Source organism: Equus asinus, chromosome 22 (assembly GCF_041296235.1).
Source record: "Equus asinus isolate D_3611 breed Donkey chromosome 22, EquAss-T2T_v2, whole genome shotgun sequence".
Classification (NCBI taxonomy): Eukaryota; Metazoa; Chordata; class Mammalia; order Perissodactyla; family Equidae; genus Equus; species Equus asinus.
The window spans coordinates 40,216,859-40,236,424 of record NC_091811.1 but is presented as its reverse complement, the minus strand read 5'-3'; the positions used below and the strand labels follow the sequence as shown (position 1 = coordinate 40,236,424).

Genomic DNA, 19,566 nt, shown 5'->3' with positions numbered 1-19,566 from the left:
TGGCAGCAGTTAGCTCAGGGCTAATCCTCCTCCTCAAAAAAAAAAGTATTTATCATTATATGTTACCTTTTTTTGGTAATTTATTTATTTATTTATTTGAGGAAGATTAGCCCTGAGCTAACATCTGCTGCCAATCCTCCTCTTTTTGAGAAATGAGGAAGACTGGCCCTGAGCTAACATCCATGTCCATCTTCCTCTACTTTATAGGTGGGACACCTACCACAGCATGGCTTGCCAAGCAATGCCGTGTCCACACCTGGGATCCGAACCAGCCAACCCTGGACCACCGAAGTGGAACATGCGAACTTTACCGCTGTGCCACTGAGCTGGCCCCTGTAGGTTACTATTAAGATCAAGGAGAGGCTTGCTTGAATTGGAATTGATGCTGGTGGTGTCCAGGGCAGGCCATCCCAGAATGTGCCACTTTGGCATGTGGATTATTTTGAGCTGAAGACAACCAAGGCCCAAAAGACTCAGGAAGAGCTTTTCACCTTCCCCTTAACTACCTAAAAGAACTTATTTATTTATTTATTTATTCTTTAGATCCAATAGGATATTTTTTGTGTGTGTGAGGAAGATTGGCCCTGAGCTAACATCCATGCCCATCTTCTTTCACTTTATATGTGGGATGCCTGCCACAGCATGGCTTGCCAAGCAGTGCCATGTCCGCACCCGGGATCTGAACCGGTGAACCCTGGGCCGCCTAAGCAGAACGTGTGAACTTAACCACTGTGCCACTGGGCAGGCCCTGCCTAAAAGAATTTAGACAGAGAGCCTGGTCCAGGAAGAGAGCTATCACCAGAGATAACTACAAAGAGTATGGGCTAGGTATGGTAAACTGGGGGGAGCTCAGCAAAGCCTGTTTGATCAAAGTCCTGTTTGCGTCCCAGTGTCTCTGCATGGCATGACAAATATTTGTCTATGAAACATTTTCTCTTCCCATCTTCCTGTGAATTGTCTTCCTTACCCTTTGAAACTCCAGACCCCTACTCCCATTCCTCAGCTCAGGATAGCATATAAGCCTCAATTGCCCAACTTACCCTTGGGTCTCATATTTTTATGGGGGTCCCATACATAAGAAATTAAATTTGTTTTTCTCACGTTAATTTGTCTTATGTCAATTTAATTATTAGACCAGCTAAAGAACCTAGAAGAGTAGAGGGAAATTTTTTCCAGTCCTACAATGCCGTTGTAGAAGATATCTTAATGTATTCAGGGACTCATTTGAAAAATATTTGTAAATATTTCCAACTCTGAGTCAGACTTGAGATTGGGTACAGTTTCCTCCCATAATGCCAATGGGAATTAGAAATTCAGTAAAGGGGCTGGCCCCATGGCCGAGTGGTGAAGTTCTCGTGCTCCGCTTCGGCAGCCCAGGGTGTTGCCAGTTCGAATCGTGGGTCTGGACATTGCACTGCTCATCAAGCCATGCTGAGGTGGCATCCCACATGCCACAACTAGTAGGACCCACAACTAAAAATACACAACTATATACTGGGGGGCTTTGGGAGAAAAAGGAAAAATAAAATCTTTTAAAAAAAAAGAAATTCAGTAAAGATATCCCAACACTCTTCAGTCTCTACCTTATTTAGATCTTAGATAATAATTATGAAACTGAAACCAACATCTTTCCCTGTCTTTGTGTTAAATAATTATGGAATGAATCATTCTTTCCTGCTTTTGTGCTAAACAATACTAGGATCAAGCAAAAAGAACTAAGCTACTCTCTCCAAGAAATACTTACTCATAGAAAATAAAACTCTGAACCAACTAAAATGGCTTATTCATCAAGCTTACTGGGCAATACTTAGCTCAAGACCCTTATCTGGTTCTTCTAAACAATTTATAACTACTATGGGTACACTTTGTCTAATCCCATTCACTCTCTGCTTTCTGAGACCCATCATAGAATCACCCTGTGATGGCCTAAAATTCTATAAATATGGTCTCCTGACTTTTTCCTTTTGAGACATTACTAAGTCTCTGTCAAAGCGGTGTCTTTCCTTATTGCAGTAAACCTAATAGACTTAGCTTTGCTGGATCGTTGGGGCTTTTGGTGGTCTTTTAGGAAGTAGATTACAAATTAAGGAGGAAAGTCCTGATTTTACACAGGTAATTTGCCTGCATCTTGCTCCTTCCCTCCCAAAGGAAACACTCTCCTGGTCCCATCCTCCTGATTTTCATGTTAGTCACTCCCTTGCCTTTCTTTATAATTTTTACAATTTACGTTTGTAAGTTGTAAAATAGAGAGGGAAAAAACCTTTTAATGAGAATTATGATATAAAGTAATTGGCAGTTGGTTCCCTGCACCCCAGAACTCCCAGCAAGCTAACTATATAGACGAACCTGGTCATTTCATTGTTCTGGCAATAACAAGACGCCAACTCTTATGCAGTTCAATTTTGGGGAACGATTTGTCATGCATTAAGGAAGAATTTACTGTTACGTTTTTATTGTGAAACACTGAGTACAGCAAGAACAGAACTATCTGGATAAGAAAAATGCAATATTGCCACTGCTTGGTAAAAGCTCCTAAGGCAGAACTGAGTGTCTTCTAAGAGTTTATAAGAACTTTCATCCGAGGCAGTTTGAAGACAGGGTCATGAGTCTTGAAGAACATGCACAGGCTTGCAGTGTAGGTCCAGGAATGGACATCCAGCAGGAATACGGTCAGAGAGTGTGGAATGTTCTGTATTTTCTATTTCTAGTTAACAGTGGCCTACAGCTAGGACTCAGCAGTAGATCAAATCAGAACACCTCTGTGAGGGGAAATGAAGGTTCTCAGATGATCCAGGCAGCGAGGGAGAAGGGGCAAGTGACACAAATAAGTCAAGCGCAGAGAAGATTCTGATTAAACATGGCAGTGGGTATCCTGGAGATGATGTTCTCACATGTCTGTTTCTAGAGTTACATCGCTCCCAATCTGGACCAGTTGCCTTTTACACTTGACACCTGGTTTTCTCCTGTGATTTTCTTTCACTTTCATCTCGGGCATTCCCTTTGCCTCTCTCTCGTTTCTTAGATTTGTTACCTTCTTCTTTCTTCGTTTTCTCATTTTGGTGACACATATCCTCCAGCAGTTTCTTTAAGAAGAGTAAATGGAAACTATTTTTTTACTCTTTGCAAGTCTTTGTATCCACCAGCGCTTGTCTGATAATTTGGTTGAACAGAGTTCTCTGTTGGAATAGATTTTCTTCAGAATTTTTAAAGCGTTGCTGAACTGTCTTCTAGCTTCCCAATGATGGGGTTCAGGATGCACTACCCCAAAATAGGGTGCCTTGGCATATTGACTATCTTAAGCTGAAGGAGTTTGAGAAAACAGCAGAAGCAAGAAGGTCCGTCCGACATTCTCCGCCTTGTCCTTCTTCCCCAAAAGCAGGAGATAAATCTCCCCCACGAAGGGATCCTCTCTGTACCAGGAAGAGGAGAGACATTCGTATCACCAGCGACTGAGAATTCAGGGCCTCGAAAACTGTATAAACAATCCTGCTACTTCTTTACCTTTTACTACCCATAGCCCAAACCGCTTTGTCTTGTCAATTCTTTACCAATTTGTTTCTTTGTCTAAAAGGCGTAAAGGCTTCCTGCTCTGGTGGCTTCTTTGGGTCTTCATTCTGTTATGAAGGCTCCCACTGACATGTAAAAGTTCTATTCGTTTTTCTCCTGTTAACCTATGTTTGTCAGTTTAATTTTCAGACCCAGCCAGAGACCCTAAGAGGGTGGAGGAAAACTTTTTCCTCCCTTCCACCACGTTGCTGTTGAGAAGTCCAACGCAATTCCAATTCCTATTTCTCCTTTTTGTCCCCCATTCCTTCCCATCCCCTTCTTGGGAAGCCCAAGAATCTCCTCTTTTGTCCTAAATGTTTCAAATTTCACAATCATATGCTTCGGGGTAGAACAAATTTAATCTGTTAGGAGGGATCTTTCAATTCAGAAATTTGTGTCCTTCAGTTCTGGGAATTTTCCTTGAATTATTTCATTGTTGATTTCTTCCTCTCTGTTTTTTCCCTCCAGGAAATCCCATTATTTGGCTGGGGAACATCATAGACTGGTTTAATTTTCTTATCTTTTTTCTCCTATTTCATATTTCCTTGCCTTTTTGTTGTTCTTTCTGCACGATTTCCTCCATTTTATCTTTCAATTCTTCCTTAAGTTTTCATTTCTTATCATATTTTTAACTTCCAAAAGTTCCTTTTTGTTTTATGAAAGTTTTGCTTTTTAAAAATAATGTCCTATTCTTGTTTTAAGGATGCAATATCTTCTCTCACCTCTCTCAGGATGGAGAAATGGAAAACTACAGAAACAACAACTCAAAAAAAAGAAAAACTGCACAGAAACCACAGTTTGCAAAACAGATCAACTATTTCAGCAACAGCTCATCTTGGGCCCATGTGTTCGGGAAAGATAAAACCACAGACCTTTTCACAAACAGCCTCACCTAGCCTATCAAGTAGTCAAAGACTCAGCTCACTTGCATATTCTGACCAATTCTTTCCTGTCCTAGCCCTAGCTTCCTGCCTGACCCTCCCCCTACTCTTGCTAACTTCCGCCCTGAAACCATCCTTTGACAAACTCCTCCCCAGCAAAACTTTATAAAGCTCAAGTGCCAAAGCTTCTTGAGAGTCCATTTGACCGATTTCATTTGGCCAGCATCTCCCTTGCCAGGCACATTTCTAATAAACCAAGCTTGGTGTTTATCTTAATCCTAACAGATGTTTTTGGTAGTCTCTTCCGGGAAGCTTTGACTGAGCAGAAATTATGTAAAGTTTTCTTTAATTTGTATATTCCGTTTTCTTCAAACTGCTTTTTCTGCTTGTTTGGTCTTTATCTCTCATGATAAAGATTCTCCTTAGAGTTCTGGTAATCTTTGGCTTTCTGCTCATGATTAAGAGTGAAGGACTATGGGGCTGGCTCAGTGGCTCAGAGGTTAAGTTCACACATTCTGCTTCGAGGGCCCGGGGTTCACTGGTTTGGATCCTGGGTGCAGACATGGCACTGCTCAGCAAGCCATGCTGTGGTAGGTGCCCCACATATAAAATAGAGGAAGATGGGCATGGATGTTAGCTCAGGGCCAGCCTTCCTCAGCAAAAAGAAGAGGATTGGTGGCAGATGTTAGCTCAGGGATAATCTCCCTCAAAAAAAAAAGAAAAAGAGTGAAGGACTAAAGAGCTCATTGGAAGTTCTGAGTACATGGAGAGCTCTTGCATATTTTGAGTTTACTGTAGGGCCATTTATTTGTTGGGTAATCCCAAATGTCAGTTTCTCTACTTCTGTCTTGGGCAGCACAGACTCTCCCAGAGAAAAGTGTACCAATCTCCTGCCTAGAGAGTAAAGACAGGGCTTCCATGCTTTGGGGACTGAACTGATGAGCACAATAGAGCAGGAGGTGGAGCAGGATGCGTATGTAAACCTCCATTTTTGCATGGTACCAATGTCCTCAACTGTGCCTGCTTTCCCCCAGTTCAGAGACGTTCATTTTTATCCTCCCCAGAGATTCCAATTTCTACTGGAGTCAGGGAGAAACAGTCAGCCAGTACCACGGAGTTAGGAAGAAGGTGGGGAGAGGATTCAGATCTGTGGGTGATTCTGTAATATAATCGGATCTGTTTTCAATTTTCTCCACTGTTGCCATAGAATTCAGCTTTCTCGGTTCTTCTGTTAGTTTGCAATCAGTTTGCTTTCCAGCTTCCCAACGTTTGTTGTTGCTGTTGTCCTCTTCATCTTTGTGCTTTCATGGTTTTTAGAAAATACCACTATTGTAGTTTTAAGGAGGGAACAAAATTAGATTGCTGTGTTCTATCCACCATCTTAACCCAGAATGTCTCTAACGCTTTTTTCATTAGCCATGTGGCCTCCCATAGGCATTCCACCAGAAACACATGTGCAGAGTCGATAGTTTTGTAAGGGCTGGTTCACTAATAGCCAAACTATTTTGGGGACATTTAGGCAGGTCTTATGATTAAGTAGTCAAATGGTTTGACTACTGAATGCTGAAGTCTGTTTCATATGCAAAATTAGATCAATGAAAGGTTCAGGAAATAGATGCAGCAGCTTCCTCTTTCAAAATTGTCCTCCTTGCATTTTCAGAATCACAAGTCAAAAGTGTTGTAGTTTCAAGAATGCACTGAGTACGAGGTGGGGGAAAAAGAAAAGAGAAAAGAGGGGAGAGGAAGAGAGGAAAAGAAGGAGGGAGAAGAACGACATTGAACCTGTAGATGGTGTAGGGGAAAGCCTTTCCCTCTACCCTTCTAGGTTCCATAGCTGGGTCTATGAAATGAACTACCAACAGGCAGCTTAACAGGAGAAAAGGCATACCGATTTATTCATTTTTACTATTACATGCACCAGGACATCACAGGAAATAAAGAGTGAGATTTGAGAGCTTATATACGGTCTCCTACTAACAGGGGAAAGGGAGGGAGGATTGGGCCTCTTAGAGGAGAGTAAATGATTTTTAGGGAAGATGAACAGACCATTAGAAGAATAGATGGGAAATATGATAGTCTGTAACAAAGTTTGTCTGGATGTGGTACTGACTTCTGTCTCCACTCCTGCGATAGTCAATCTTCTCGGGTTGATGAAACTAGGCGGAGGGGATCTATGACGATGGAGTTCTTTTTGGAAGCTCTGTCTTTAGGCAGATAAGGCAAGTTCAAAGAAAGCCTTTTCCTGCATTTGCTGTTTTTCGAGTACCTTCAGCGCAAAATAACACTTATGCCACAGGCATATATTAGGGTGGCATATTCTGCCACCCTCCAAGGGCAAGCTGGCCTGTCCGCAGGCTCCTCACGCTATCTTGGCAGGCTCATCCATTCCAAGGTCTGGTCCCTAGTTTGGAAACTAAAATGGTAAATATATCCAAAGGTGATGGAACCACAAACTCAAGAGGTTCATTTTTCTATTCTTTCATTAAAGAGTTAGTGTTCTCATATGTCAATCTTGGTGCTGTGTGCTGAGGATACAAAGGTGAAAAAGCAGACATGATCCTAGCCCTTATGATGCACATGATCTATATGCAGAGATTTCTGCTTTTATATTTCTTACTTTACAGTGATAAATATTACTATTAACAAGCATGCCAGATGTGAATCTGAAAGCACATCATCTGGTTCTCCATCAAGTCAAACAGGTATTGAATCTCTCCCCTGCATGCTTTCCAGATTTAATGAGAATTTCTTGTTCTTCAGCTTCCCTTTTATAGATGCCCTACAGATCAGCTCAAGAAGTTAAAAACATTCCTTCTGTAGAGAGAGTGAAATACTATTCATCAGATCTCTGCTTTCTAGTTACAATGACATTCCAATCATGCCTTTCTGAGATTACCTAGTGCTGATCTTGATAGGAGTTGGGGTATTCCCAATCTCTTTTTTTTTTTTTCAGTATTTAAGACGTGCAAACATATGTAAAGAATAGCTCAGCCAGCACAGGAATACCCACTATTTATCTACAGAGATAAATGATTGCCTATGCATTTAAAGCCCTGGTTTCTGTGCCTCCCCACCTTTAACTCTGGAACAGAGAATTACCTACCTTGAAGTTGATGTTCTATCATTCCATCAGATATTTATAGAATTTCACAATATGCAAATGCATCCTTAAGCAAAATAAGAAATTGTTTTGTGTGGTTTTTACTTCATATGGTGGTGTCATACTATACTCATTCCATTGCAGCTCTTTCTGTCAGATGAACAGTATATACCTAAGACGAAAATGCAGACATAAGGTAAGCACATCTTCAAATTTACTGTGTGTTATCAATATGTCCTTCAATATTGCTTTAGCAATTTGCAATCCCCATCACCCCTCTGTCTCATAGTATATAAGAGTTCCCCGTTTCTTTAAAATATCCCCCAAATATGGTATTGTCCAACATTAAAATTTTTTCTACAATGATGAGTTTAAAATTGAATCTGATTGCTGCTTTGATTTATATCTCCCTGATAATCAATGAGATCTTTTCGTACTTTATTGGCTATTTGTGTTCTCCACTTTTGTGAGTTGCATATCTACAAGAATGTAAGTTCCATGAGCACGAGAAATTTGTATTCCCAGCACCATGAGTAATGCCTAATACATTCTACGTATTCAATATATATTTTGTTGAATATTTGTTAACAAGTATATATAAATTGGCTGAATATTGTAGAAGAAGAAAAAGTTTTCCTTGAACCGTCTAGGGTCCCTGGCTGGATCTGACAGTTAAACTGACAAAAATAGATTAAAAGGAGAAAAACACACAAGCTTATTTAGTGTAAGTTTTATGTGACACAGGAGCCTTCATAAGAAAATGAAGACGCAAAGAAACAGTTAGACCTGAGTATTTTGTGCTAGGTTTGAGTGAAGAGTGGATAGTCGAGGAGAAATACGATAGGTAAGGAGTACGAGGTAATTGCAGTAAACTGGGGGACGCTGAGCAAGGCCTGTTTTTCAGGATTCTTCTTCGCATCCCTTTGTCTTTAGAGATAAAGATGCTCATTTCCTCCTGTATAGGGAGGGTCCCTCCCACATGAGGGTTTTATGACCTCTTTCAGGGGAGAAGGGCAAGGGAGGGAGGAGGCCAGGGTGACATTCCTGATTCTGCTGCTTCCTCAAACTCCTCCACCTTAAAATATTCAATATGCCAAGTTACCATATTTTGGAGTAGTGTGTCCTGAACTCCAATTTCTTTTTTTTTTTTTCCCCTTTTTCTCCCCAAAGCCTCCCAGTACATAGCTGTATATTTTAGTTGCTGGTCCTTCTAGTTGTGGCATGTGGGATGCTGCCTCAGCATGGCCTGATGAGCGGCGCCATGTCCACACCCAGGATCTGAACTGGTGAAACCCTGGGCCGCTGCAGTGGAGTGTGCGAACCTAACCACTCAGGCATGGGACCGGCTCCATGAACTCTACCAATTTCAGTGTCAGTTTTTAGCTTATGCTCATTTTAAAAACCTGTCTTTTTCTTAAGAATTTGCTAGATTTTTTAATATGTTTTGAACACTAATCTTTTATGGGTATGTCTAGCAAATATCTTCTCTCAATTTATGGCTTATCCTTTCCTTTCTTTTTTTTTTTTTTTTTTTCATTTTGGTGAGGGAGATTGACCCTGAGCTAATGTCCGCACCCATGATCTGAACCAGCAAAAACCTGCACGTGAACTTAACCACTCAGCCACGGGGCTGGCCCCTAATGGGAATATTTTAAATTCATGATTGAAAAATTTTACTGACGATAGAAGTATTTAGGCTTTTTATTTCTTCTTAAGTTTGGGTAAGTTATATTTTTCCCCCAAATTTGAACTTTTGGTTGAAATTTTAAAGTTATTTGTATAATTACTATTTAAGCATTGTTTAAATGTTTGCCAAATCTGCTATTACATTCCGCCTTTTTCTGATCCTAATATTAATTATGTGTGACTTTCCTATTTTCTTATTTCATTCTACCAGAGATTTGTCTATTTTCTTCATCTTTTCAAATAACCAGCTTTTGGCTCTGGAGATGCTTTTTATTTTGTCTTTGCTTTCTAGTTTGTTATTTTTTGCTCTTATTTACTTTTTCTACTTTTGTTCATTTATTCAGTTCTTTTTTTAACTCCTTAAGCCGATTAATTTCTAGCCTTCCATATTTCCTAATATAAACATTTAGAACTAAGAAATTTTGTCCACATGCTGTTTTAGATGCATTCCAGAAGTTCTGATATTTGGTATTTTCACAATTGCTCAGTTTAAGATTTCTTCATTTCTATCATGATTTCTGCTTGGTCCCATGGGTTACTAAATGGTGCATTTTTAAGTTACCAAATAAAATTTAAGTTATCTTTTTATTAACTTTTAATTTACTTGCATTACAGTCAGAGATTGTGGCCAGCAGAGCTTTCTGAGTACTAGGTATTTTTACCCTCTTTTCTTTCTCTGGCCCCTTTTCCTTGAACTAAACCTGTCCTTCTTAACTCTCTCTTCCTCTGGGAGGAGAGGAGTCTGCAGGAGATTCTTATCTTCCTCTAACACCTGATCACTAGCCCAACTGACAGGCGACATTTGCCTGAATCCTAGAGTGAGTGGAGTATAGGCTCAAATTGCAACTCACGCCGCATATGTGATTTTTAGCGCACTATGCAGTGCATTGCTTGTAATAGTAGTAGATAGCATTTATGGAAGGCTGATCATGTGTTAGGCATAGTTCTAAGAAAGTTACATGCATTATCTTATTTAATTATCTCAATAATACTATTATTAACTCTCATTTTGCTAACAAGGAAATTGAGGCACCAAAAAATGACATAACTTTCCCGAAGTTACACGGCTTAAAATGGGAGCCCCTAGAGAAGAATCTGTGTTTGTCAGAGCCCAGAGACTATGCTATGTGAGCACTCAGAGGAGGTTTGTTGAACAAAGAATTCCCCCTTTCAGTAATTCATGGCCAAAATGAAGTTTATTGCCACTGAGCCATGCATTCACATAACACTCTTTATTATCACTTTACATAAATCCTTCAACACTTGTTGAAGATGCTCAGAAATTTGCAATTATCTTCCTTTTGGACTATTTCAACTCATCTATGAAGCAACAATGTGAAGAATTATATGATAGCTGCTACCTGTCTTTTAACATCAGTGTTTTGGTGTTACATGTTTTTCTGACAAACCAATAGACACCCTCAAACCACATCCTTCTTCTTAATGTTCCCTGTAAATGCTGTTAAAGCTCAAGAAACTGAATTCTCTAAATTGCTTAAGATAATTTGTAATCTCCACCAAAAGCTACTTTTTGTTGTTTCTTCTTGTCATAAATTTTTCCTTTTATTCACAGTAGATGTAATTTTCCACAATTACCTACACATATATTTAAACATTTTTTACTGCATATATATGTTCATGAGTATAAGAAGAAAAAAACCTGAATACATATTACACAGTACATTTTATTCCTCATTTTTCAAAGTTTGTGAGGATTTTCTTTTTTGGTGTCTCCTTCTTGAATTTAATGACAGTAAGGAATATTTGAAATTATCTTTTGATCTTAATTATCTACTATTTCTACCATAAAAATGAAAGAAAAACTTAATATAACGTAACAATATGCATGTTAAAATAATAAGGTTAATTATATTAATCATCTCCTTTTTTTATTGTGGCAAAATATACATAACATAAAATTTACTGTTTTAACTATTTTTTGAGTATAAAATTCAGTGGCACAAAGTATACTCACAATGTTGCACAACCAGCGTCACTGTCCCTTTCCAGAACTTTTTCAGCATTTCAAATTGAAACTCTTTATCCATTAAACAAGGGCTCCCTATTGCCCTCTCCTCCAGCACCTGGTAATCTCTATTCTACCTTCTGTCTCTATGAACTTGCCTGTTCTGGGTACCTCATGTAAGTGGAATCAGACAGTATCCATCCTTCTGTGTCTGGCTTATTTCACTTAGCACAATGTTTTCAGGTTCATCCATGTTGTAGCATGGATCAGAATTTCATTCCTTTTTAAGGCCAAATAAGAGTTCATTGGATATATACCACCTTTTCTGTATCTATTCATCTATTGATAGGTATGTGTGTTGTTTTCACCTTTTGGTCAATGTCGATGATGCTTCTATGAACACTGGTGTATAAATACCTGTTTGAGTCCCTGCTTTCAATTCTCTTGAGTGTATACCCAGGAGCGGAAGTGCCGGATCGTGTGGTAATTCTGTTTAGCTTTCTGAGGAACCTCTCCACTGTTCCCTCAGCACTGCATCACTTTACATTCCCACCAGCAATGCGCAGGGTCCCAGTTTCTCCCCAACCTTGTAAACGCTGGTTATTTTCTGTTTTCTTTCCTATGGTAAAAGCTATCCTAGTGGATGTGAAGTGATAGTTCACTGTGGTTTAATTGTCTACATTCAAACTCTCATTTGAGAGGCAAGGGAATTGAAATTAAGAGAGATAAATAGACTTACTCAAATACCTATTGTTAGTAAGAGGTGAAGGAGAAACTAGAGTCTGAGGTCTCCTAACTTGAACCAGGGCTTTTTCTTCTCCACAATCTTGCCTTATTGTTTCATTCTGATATTTCCTATCTACGTGGCTCTTTACGTATTTTGTCTGACTTACATTTAGAGATGAAATCAGGTAGTGTCCCTGTGGTACTAGGTTTAACTACACGAAATTGTTGTTTTTGTAGGCCAACAAATCAAGAACCAGGAATTTTGTATGGTTCAACTTAGTATTGAAATATGCTCCTTTTATCAAGGATGTATTGGGGGGGGAAAAGCAAAATTTCAGAAGAGATCTACAAATATACTGAAAGAAAAGTTGTTTGATAGACTGTGGAGGGTGAAGGAACAGAAGACTTCCTGGATGTGCAGACTAGTTTATAGTTTCCTTAAATTTGGATTGCATTATAACACTACCATGTATATTTTAAAATATATTCAATGTATTTCCTTCTTATTTTAAAGACCTCTAAATTTGATTGTATCCTAAGACATATTAATGTCTTTTTTGTTGAATTTTAAAGACTTTTTAACTTAAGCCTACATCATTTTCATAGTTTCAGAATCAACCAATTTTTATTCATATTTAAAATGATATATGGGAAAGAAAGGATTATTGCACAGTCAATCTGCCATTAATTCTCTTGTGTTACTGGGAAACACTTCTGGGAAAGAAAGAATGGAGGTACTCTGGTCCAATTTTCTTGTGACCGTTCTAGTAAATAGAACTCCTGACAAGGAGCTAATGGCACTTGCTAGCTGAAGAATCCTCACCTATGGAATGCTTTTAGCAGAATGTATCTGGTTGTTTAGGGTTGCTTATGCTAACCAAACCTGGAATCTATGAATTGATAGGAAAAGGCTTCCTGGAAAATGTCATGTAAGCTGTACAACTATCTGAGTATAAATGGATGTTCCACGACTAAAATGGCTCTTTTTCATGTGACCTGCACATCTTGCTTAGAAACCTGACATGTGAATCTTGACCAGAGCTGTGTTGATGGTCCTAAATCTCTCCCTGCTTCACCTGTGCCTCATGATTACTTGAACCTTGAAATTATAGTAAAGCTTGATACTAGGTAAGTGTCTGTTTGGTGAGTTTGATTTGACAATCTAATTCTTTGTGTTATCCCATTACGTGAATTTTGGATGTCACCCAAAGTTTCCTCATTCACAGCCACATCATATGTAAGATATATCCAACTTAATACATATAATGGTCCTTCACTCTTTTTAACAGCTGCATTGTATTCCATTGTGTATAGGTATCATAATTTACTTACCCATTCTCCTATTGAAGACTATTTAGACTGTTTCCATTCTTTTTGCTATAACAAATAATGCTGCAATAAAGATCCTTATTAACAGATCAGCTAGCACAATTGGGAGCACATCTTTAGGGTAAATTCTGAGAAGTGGAATTTCTGGGGCAAAGAATATGTGCATTTTCAATTTTAGGAGCTATTGCCAATTTTTTTTTTTAAGATTTTATTTTTCCTTTTTCTCCCAAAGCCCCCTGGTACATAGTTGTGTATTTTCAGTTGTGAGTTCTTCTAGTTGTGGCATGTGGGATGCCACCTCAGCATGGCTTGATGAACGGTGCCATGTCCCCGCCCAGGATTCGAACCAGCGAAACCCTGGGCCGCCTAAGCAGAGGGCACGAACTTAACCACTCGGCCACAGGGCCGGCTCCTATTGCTAATTTTTTCCCTATAGAAGTTATAAACATATATTCCCATCACCTATGTGGGAAGGTGCCTGTTTCTCTATACACTCACATCACATTTTTCAAACCAACAGGTGAAAATTTTTATATCATTTTAAGTTTGATTTGCTTTTCTCTTATGGGTACAGTTAAGCACCAAATCAATACATCTTTTTAAACATCTAATATTTCATTTAGGTGTGGGACCTGGATTGGTAGTTTGGCCATAGGTTGAAACACAAAGTGAAGCTGCATTAAAGATGTCCTTCTTCATAGATGTTTTATGCCTGAAATTCTTCCCCAAAACCCCAGTTTCAGTTGAAGCATTAATCTCCTGTTAAAATAAGCTCCCTGTAGAGAAATGATAATTATCAGCCTTTAGGTCTTAGTGTGAAAGAAGACTCAGAGGGTGGAGTTAGATGGGAGGGAAGAGGACTGCTCATGGCAGATAAGGCATTGGGAAAGAAACCTACTCATTATAAACGCTTTCAACCAACGGGCAGTAGGAAGGATGTAGGGAATAATGACAGGTAGTTTTACAAATGATAGAAAATCATTTCATACTGGTGAAGAAGAAAGTGGCATGCCCAGTTTTTTAAAGAGACAGTGGAATGATTGAAATATTTAAATACAGGATGACTTTTGAACAGTTAGTAGAGTTGACTATAGAAAGTGGTGCTGAAAACAGGGAAGCCAAATTAGATATTTTATAGGGAGATATAGAGAACCTAGACTAAGGATTATGCACATGAAGAGAAAACAGTTTTTTATCTAGAAGGAGATAATCAACACTAGCATCATCACCATAATGTTCACACAATTCTTTCACCATTTCAACATGCTGGCAATGTTCTCTGTTCTCTGTCAAGTTCCTTCTAAAACAACAGGGTAATTGAGGAGCAAAAAGGCACTATTCATAATGGTGTGGGCAGGGTGAAGAGAAACCAAGAAAGGATGGAGAAACTTCTCAGGGCTAGCAAGAGCCTGGAGATGTCACCACCCTTGGGCCTGAAAGGTCAAGGAGAGGGAGTAGTTACTAGAACTCAGAGAGAATAAGCAGCTCGAGCTGGAAGAGAGGCTGCCTTACAGGAGCCATGGCCTTCAGAAAGGGAGGCAGCAACCAGAAGGGAGGGAGCCAGAGGAAACACTTCACATTTACTCTCTTCATGCTTTCTAATCTCATCACTGCCCCCCATTGGCCGAATCCAATTGGAAACTATGATAGGCAGAATATTGACACTCTAGCTTGTCCATGTTCTAGTCCCTGGAACCTGTGAAGATGTTACTTTACATAGCAAGGGAGTTTGCAGGTATGACGAGGAGTCTTGAGATGGGGAATACCAGGGTGGGCCCAATGTAATCTTTAAAGTTCTTACAAGTGAACCAACACCTTGATTCTAGCCCAGTGAAACTCATTTCAGACTTCGGAACTTCAGGACTATAAGATAACAATTTTTTGTTGTTTTAAGCCACTAAACTTTTCGTAGTTTGTTATGGCAGCAATATAAAACTAATACACAAACTAAGGGCAAGGAAGCCTGTTGGTGTAGTCCGTAATGATCAAATCTCATGGACACAGAATAGGGTGGAAAAGGACAGGGAGCTGACCCATGGGGCAAAGAGAAACTACACGGCACATTCTATCCTTTTTACTCCTTACCATACTTTCTGTCCTTGGATAAAATGAGAAATTTGTTTCTCAACACCAGAGACATACACAGTCCCATCAACCACCATTTCATCGTGGGATGATGTCAATTCAGTCACACTCCCAAACTGAAACAAAAAACATGAGCCATTCCCAGAGCTTTTTGTATAAACTGTCCGGAGAAAACAAAGAAGGGAGGGAAATCATTAACATAAAACATATTTACTAATTTCTCCAGTGCCTATTTAGTTACAAAGCTAAGTTGATAATCCTATCTTCTTTCTTCTACTACCTGTTCCATAATCCCTTTGCCTCTGCCAGCACCTCGTTTTAGACTAAGTCCTTTACCTGGTGGAGTGACCCAACCTTTAGTGGTTCTATCTTTATCAAGTTGACACATTTCCTATTGACCATTATTATTGGGCATGGCAGTACTGAAAGGCATCCCTGAGTCTCCTGGGTTCTAGACATAGTCTTCCTTGCTTCCACTTCTGATTTTCCCCTAGTAATCAGAATCAATCGATCTGGCCAGTAGAGTGAGCAACTTCTCTACCTGGTGGTTCAGTGGCATGAGGAACTCAAGGTGGTCAGGGGGAAGTCTCAGCTTCCAGTTTGCCAGAACCTTGACTCTGTTCCCTGGGAGACACTTTCATCTCCTGGGTGCTAGGACATCCAAATCCACTGAGCCCAAGAATTTCAGGTAGGAAGCAAAAACTTCTTCACTGGGTCCTTAGGTGCAATAGTGAGAGGGTCACTCCACTTTAACCCTTTCGCTCCCAGATTTACTCATCGTAGTTGTAGAATAGATGGACTTGAATTACCATAAATAGTTGGATTGTCAAAACAGACTCGCATGAATCACAGATCTTATCAACACCAAACTTTACCAATGATTCAATTGATAGGTGCAGGATATAGACACAAATATAACATTTGTTTCTAGAGGAGCTAAATCTGTCAGACACATATTCCTAATTTTCCCTTTCTCTCACACTGAGATGCATTTTGGTTTTGGAGTAACAGCTGAGCACCTAACAGTGTGTTCTCAGAGAAAGCCATTTGGTAGATAGAAAGGTCTGCATGACTGAATCTCATTACCCAACCAGTCATGTCCACCAACACATCAATTCCGGATTTACTTACAGTAAGACATCTAGACAGACAAGGTATATTCTGCTAGAAAGCCATTTTTAGATAGTGAATTCCCTCTATATTTTCACTTGATAATGATATTAGCATGGTTACAAGGCAAGATGGTTAACATCCCTGGTAGGGAGGAAATGCATCACAGGTCTGCTGTTAACTCTTCCCTTCACAGAAACATTTACTAGTTACTGGTTTAAGGTATGTACTCATAGGATGGTGTCTCAACCTCACAGGGTGTCCTCTCCCAGCAAGCACCTTCTGGATGATGGGACATATATTCAGACGGATGAATATTATGGATATGAGCACACTGTCACAAATCTTTTGCTGTAAAGTGAATCCTCTAGTTGAAGTCTGTGTGTGGATACCATACATACAAACGGGCAGAAGTAGTTTTGGCAGGGCAGGTAAAACTATACCAGAAATATATGTCTGTCCCTAAGAGAACTAGTCATTCCATCTCTGTGATGGAAGAGATTCGATGTAATCAATTTGCCACAGGGTTGGCTGATTTCCCAGGGAATGGTGCCATATTCGGGCTCATCACTGGCTTCTACGGTTGTCTGTGGTAGTAGCCACAGCTTCAACCTGGTGAGAGGAAGATGATGTTGTTGAACCCATGTGTATTAGTTTGCTAGAACTGCCATAACAAAATATCATGACTGGGTAACTTAAACAACAAAAATTTACTTTCTCACAGTTCTGGAGTTTAGAAGTCCAAGATCAAAGTGTGGGCAAGTTTGGTTTCTCCTGAAGTCCCTCTCCTTGGCTTGCGTATGGCTGCACTCTCACTGTATCCTCACAAGGCCTTTTCTCTGTGTGCACTCATCCCTAGTGTCTCTTTGTATGTCCTAATCTCTTCTTATAAGGACACCAGTCAGGTTGGATTAGGGCCCACCCAAATGGCTTCATTTTAACTTAATTACCTCTTTAAAGGCCCTTTCTCCAAATACAGTCACATTCTGAGGTTATGGGGGTTAGGACGTGAACACATCAATTTTAGTGGAACATAATTCAGTCCATAACACTCTGCCCTCTGGACCTCCAAGATTCATGTGTTTCTCATATGCAAAATACCCTCACCATTATCCCAACAACGCGAAAGTCTTAACCCGTTCTAGCATCACCCATATGTCCCAGATTTCATCTAAAGTACGGGTGACATTCAAGGTATGAGTCATCTTGAGGCAAAAATTCCTCTCCAGCTGTGAACCTAGGAAATCACATAAGTTATCTACTTACTAAATACTATGTTGGGACGGACAAAGGATAGACATTCCCGTTCTAAAAGGGAAAAATCTGAAAGAAGAAAGGGGTCACAGGTCCCAAGCAAGTTCTCAACCTACCAGGGCAAATTCAATTTGATTTTAAGGTTCAAGAATAATCCTCCTTGCTCTGTCCTCTGGTCCTGCCAGGGTGGTGGCCCTGCCTTCTGGGTCCACTGGGGCAGCTGCATCACCTTGGAGCCCTGGAAGGTAGCATTGCTCTTGTAGCCTGGGCACTAGCCTTGCCCCCAAGGCTCTATCTCTAAGTACAGCCACACTCTGAGGTATGAGGCTTAGGGCTTCACCATTTGAGTTTGTGGGGGAGGGGCCATAACACCATGCATACCTGCCACCATGGACACTTGTACATGGGACCATTAAGCAAACAGTGGGATGACTGGGGAAAGAAGCTTACCCATAACCAGAGATTGGGCCATCTTGTCTACCTGATTACTGAGCTCTTCCTCTGGAGTGGGTGCACTTACATGGGACAATAATATCATCACACTCTGTACCCATTCTGAGAAGTCCACCCCTACACCTCTACTCCTTGTCCTCTTGTTATCAATCTTCTGATCTTCCTCTTATCAAGTCTCTGCATAATTACTGAACCATTAGCCACTATCCATCAATCAGTTTAGGTACATATCTCAGGGTACCTTTCTTTCCACATGAAGTGTACAACCAAATATATCTTCCAGATTTCTGCCCCTGGGAGGTTTCCCTCAACCACTCTCAGAATTACTCCCAAGTGGGGCTATAGTATGGTAGCCTTCCATTTCTGGCTAGTGTCAGGCCAGCATTTTTTTCTACTCTGCTTTCTGGGCATAAAAACTCCATGTAAAACCTTGAATGTTGAGATGAAGAGAAGGTAGCAAAACACGCAGTTACCAAGAAGCTGGAACTCACTCACTTGGGCAGTTTAGTTGTGCCTCTTGAATAGACTTGGGCCCAGTCTTATATGTAATACTGCCATTCAGTAATAAAATGCTGTTGTACTCATGTAATGTTCTAATTTGATCATCATGTGGCACTTAGTTCATGATTGGTTTGGGTGAACTAAATAATTGCATGTTCTGCAGTCAAGGGCTCAGTCTCTACCAGATCCCAGTAGCGAGTGAGGAGCTACTTTTCAAATGGAGCATAGTTGTCAGAAGAAGAGGATATGGCCTTCTTCCAAAACTCTGAGTCACTGATATGACTCTTCTACTGAGGTTTCCTAGAGGCTGAATTCAGCATCTCTGTCTCCCACAGACATTTCCAATACCATTGGGATTGCTATCACCTGCACCAGCGACAGGGTAGATTGCACTATACCTTAGACTTGCTACAGAAACTTCTAACTCTGGGCTTTACTCAAAACTAGAAGCTTTATGGGTTACCTGATAAGTGAGAAGGAGCAACACATCAGACAGTGTAGGTTGTCAATTCAAAGAGGTCCTCCAAGCATGATGCCTCTTTCTTCCTGGGGGGCGTTGCAACATGAAGCAACCTCTCTCATTTTAGAGGGGTTATCCCCCTCTAAAATGTCCTCATGACCACTGGACGCACATGTCCTCAGACCACTGGATCCCTAGAATTCCACCAAAGAGGCAGGTCTTGAATTGCATGGGGTTTATCTACCATTCTCTAGCAAGATTGTGTTCATAAAGGTCAACCATCCAGGGACAGAGCAAGATGGAGAAGAATAAAGAATGCATACGGAGGGGAAAAAAGAGAGACAGATAGCCCAGAAGTAAGATGTTGATGGTTTATTTTTATTACTAACACATGAAGGCAAACTGCTTTTTATTATCTTTGCTAAAAGGAATTGGAGAGAGAGGGGGGCATTATTTTCTAGGTCATCAG

At 40.1% G+C, this 19,566-nt stretch overlaps 1 long non-coding RNA gene across 3 annotated transcripts in view; it reads left to right on the top strand.

Annotated features, from left to right (window-relative positions):
• Positions 1-19,566, top strand: part of LOC139041654 (uncharacterized) — a 130,668-nt gene that overhangs the window by 9,718 nt on the left and 101,384 nt on the right. For all 3 annotated transcript variants that reach the window (XR_011497191.1, XR_011497190.1, XR_011497192.1), the window contains exons 2-3: positions 7,672-7,723; positions 12,919-13,033. This is a non-coding gene — a long non-coding RNA (uncharacterized lncRNA). The remainder of the gene's footprint in view (positions 1-7,671; positions 7,724-12,918; positions 13,034-19,566) is intronic.